The sequence below is a fragment of the Austrofundulus limnaeus genome, unplaced genomic scaffold (assembly GCF_001266775.1).
Source record: "Austrofundulus limnaeus strain Quisiro unplaced genomic scaffold, Austrofundulus_limnaeus-1.0 Scaffold1016, whole genome shotgun sequence".
NCBI classification, from domain to species: Eukaryota; Metazoa; Chordata; class Actinopteri; order Cyprinodontiformes; family Rivulidae; genus Austrofundulus; species Austrofundulus limnaeus.
In genome coordinates, this window is record NW_013953418.1 from 4758 (window position 1) to 8640 (window position 3883).

The 3883-nt window shown below is 45.2% G+C and overlaps 1 protein-coding gene across 2 annotated transcripts in view; it reads left to right on the plus strand.

Annotated features, from left to right (window-relative positions):
• Positions 1 to 29: 29 nt before the first annotated feature.
• Positions 30 to 3883, plus strand: part of LOC106533774 (protein ELFN1) — a 44528-nt gene continuing 40674 nt past the window's right edge. For both annotated transcript variants that reach the window (XM_014030207.1, XM_014030208.1), the window contains exon 1: positions 30 to 382. The gene's annotated coding sequence lies outside the window, so the exon portion shown is untranslated. The remainder of the gene's footprint in view (positions 383 to 3883) is intronic.

A 3883-nucleotide genomic window follows, 5' to 3' on the forward strand; every position in this document is an offset into this window, starting at 1 on the left:
GAGAGAGAGAGAGAGAGAGAGAGAGAGAGAGAGAGAGAGAGAGAGAGAGAGAGAGCAGGGAGGAGGGGAAGCGGAGCCTGACGCAGTGAGAAGCAGCGGTGAGGCGGCAGAACATCACATCAGACGCCGTTTTGCATCCCCCACCTCCCTCCCCCCTTTCCTAAAAATCATAAATAAATAAAAAGAATGCTGACGCGGGGGGGTCACATCAAGAGCCACGCCATGGCCACAGCTCTTCTCTGAGAGGAGACAGGAGCTGGGGACAAACCAGAGGCGGACAGAGAGAGGACGAGAGAGAGAAAATTGACTCCCATCGCAAAAACAGAACCTGCCGGAGGCACCGTGCGTTCAGGASCCGCGTCTTCCTGAGCATCTGGAGCAGGTAAAGTCCGATCCTCGAGCAAACATCTGTAGATTACCCACGCACACACACACACATATACAAAGCTTTGGTTTCGGTCCATGCTGCTGCCCTGTGAGGGGCTGGACTCRTATGGCGCAGGCAACTTTGGGAGATGCAAAGCAGCATCAGGCATTCCTGCGGTTCTGAAATCACTTTATTTCCCTGTGGTTTCGCGCATTCTGCGCGCGCGTCTGTGTGTGTGTGTGTGCGTGCGTGCGTGCACGGCACAACGGAGAGGAGCTACATGGAATGGAGGGGGGAATTGGCTGGAAAAGAAAAGCTTGAGCTGTGTGGTTTTATCACCAGGAGCGCGTGAGAACCTTGATAACGCGGGTGCGCATAGATCCAGATTGAACGTGTGTTGTTGGCTGATAGGTTCAAGCCTGAACCCGTTTTTTTTCCAGGTTTTAATTAATGCATTAGCCATGTGCCACATGCTTAAATAAAGAGGCTCATCATTTGGTGTGATCCTTGTCCCGGGACGGGCGGGCTGCAGGGCTGACTGTTCAGGACCATGGACAGCAGCACAGAAAGCTCCAGTTCATTGCTTACACCTAATTTATAAAGTATCTGGTTAAAAATCTAAGAACAATGCATTTGGCCTGGAGCCACATTTCCATCAGTGCTCATGATAATAAAAAGGGGAATAAAACTGAAGCAGCTCCTCACCTCAGTCGTTTTAAATCTACCCCCAGAGCCCCTGAAGATGTTATTAAAGTTTTATTTTTTTCAAGACTGCTCCTTGAAATGTCATGACAACATTAAACCCTCTGTAGTGCACTTTTAATTGAAAATAAAGTAAATGAGAGGAGAAGAGGGCGGGTGGGAGCATGAATTCAATTTGTTGTGGCCTTCAGAATTACTAGATGTGTTGGCATCTTTTCATGGAAACACCAATAGTGGAAACATTAAATGAACGGCTACTTTAGTAATATTAATAACAATAAAAAATTACAGCCAAGTTATATCCCCCACAAATAAACTTCATGAAACCAGATCACGACTCCGACACAAACAACCAAACTTCATTCAGTCTGGCTGCATGTGTGAGACACAAAGCCACTCAGCCAGTTAAATTTTTGGCCTCCCTACGATCTGTTGTAACGGATGTTGTTGCCACTTTGTCCCACAGGGCATGGACTACTAACAGAGTTTTTCCACTGACTGACTCCGATTGTTGGCCGAGTGCCACAGATGGAGAGACGGAAGGATGGAAGTAAGAAGGCAGATAGGTTGAAGGGAAGATGGGAAACAGGGCTGAGCTCTTATCGCCGCAAATAGACGTGATGCGGTCACGGTACAACAGTTTCAGTGTCTCATTTTTAAGATGTTATGCTTTGGGGAGAGAGAGAGAGAAAAAATGATTGACTGGTTTGTTTCGGGGGCCAGACATCCTCTGTCACAGTGAAGTCCTGGGAATTCATTGATAACAATCTTTGAGGTTGCTCATCTTGCTTTCATCCTGCATTAGTACTGCAGTGCTTGCTGCGGCAGGCACACAAGTTGTAGCACTCCTGATAGGGCTTGGAAAAAGAAGGAAAAGAAAAGGAGGGAGATTCTTAAATCTTCTGATTGGTGAGCAGTAAAAGTCTTGCTTGATAAAGCTGTGAAACATCTCTCAGGCAGCAGCCACACAGTGAGAGCTTTTTAAAAATTTTTTTGCCCCTCTTGTGCTGCGGCAGCAGAAGTGTCAGCGGCGGTGGGACTCTGATAGTTACATCTGTAATAAGGCAGGTGGAAACATTAAGAGAATCAGCGGTAATGAAAAGTGACAACTTTTAGCGAAGGGGGAATTGTCGAGCGTGTCTTCAAGCRGATGAGAGGTGATGGGCTTAACGTCGGCGTTCGTCTCATCATCGTGCTCCAGTTCTGCTCTCAACCTTCACCCAAACAGTTGAAGGACTTTTTCCTTTCTTAGCTTCTGATCCATCACTGACTGTAGCCTCGAGAGAAAGCTATCGGCCCGTGGTACAAGCCTAGTGCCTGTAGGCATCACTGTGGGGCAAGATCTTCAGGAATACTGAAGAAGCACTCCCCGTGGACCACAGGAGATCCCGCCTCACTCTCTCATYCATTTACTGCACTGTTTTCATCCCTTTGGCTGCCAGGCTCAAAAAGCTCATATCTGCTGAAATCCCAGGCTAAATTTCAGAATCAGCCCTCGCACTTCAGCTGATATTTGTAAAAGCCATCCCTGTTTCAACAGAAACTTGCTCCCCCATATTAAGCATGTTGGAGTGCAGTGTCTCGTGTCATAATGTTGATTTTTCCTGAGAGGCGATGCCCCCACAGTGTGGAAACTAATCTGCATGCAAAGTTAACMTGACACCTCTCTGCTGGCTGTGTCTGGAGAGGTTCTCTTCAGTAAAACCGCTGGAAAAGAAAATCACTGTTATTTAAGAACAAAACWGTTTTGTCTCTGAATTAGCATCAGAATATGTAAACACGTCACAGTTTCTTAGGCGTAATCTGACATTTGGTTATTTGGCTTAGTGGTTAGCAGCAAGGAGGGCTTGGCTTCAATCAGACCAGGGCTCATTCTGTGTGGAGTTCTCCTCGCGCTCGTGTGGGTTTTCTCCCACCGATCAAAGCTATGCATGTGAGGCCGCCCTCGGGCTCCTTGCAAAAAAGATCTGTGAGCGCAATGGAATTCGCTTGGTAAATGAATGTGAAAAGCCGAGAAAACAAAATAATTTAATGTCACACTTCTTCCAACAAACAAACATGTCTTAATGAGACAGAGTTGTGATAAGAGTGTCAAAAATTTGCAAAWAAATAAAAAATAAATACATCTMRAAATGTGTGAAAAACTGAGGTGATACGGGGGATTTAGAGACAAAACTGACAAATGAGCAGCACTCTTCATTCTACTGAATACTCCAACAGGACATGTTAAACTGTCATCACCAAACAAGATTATTCTTTAGAAATTACTCCTTGGACACGGAGCATTTGTTATTCGGAGGTGACCTGTTTGTAACCTTCCAAATAAATAAATAAATAAATAAATAAATAAATAAATAAATAAATAAATAAATAAATAAAAAATCTGGCACATTTTTTTACAAACTGGGACTAACTATGTTTGCATATTTGACACACGACCCACTATTCAGAGCAGTGACAGCAGAAATTTACCCACATTAACTGCTGACATACATACTGTATGTCAGTGCAGCACTTATAAGAAAGGATGTGTGAGTACATGCAAATTGACGTGTGTGCTCAGAAGTGCGTGCGTGCGTGTGTGTGTGTGTTTGCAGATGCACACTTTCCAGCCGAGGACGCTCAAGCAAGCACATGGATTAATAATGTACCACGGTCCCTGTAGGGGGCTAGTTAGCATTTCAGGAAGATTGCACAAACACTGGGGAACTGTAATTAGGAAGTTATTGTTACAAGTTGCGACTCGCTCACACACACACACACACACACACACACACACACACACACACACACACACACACACACACACACACA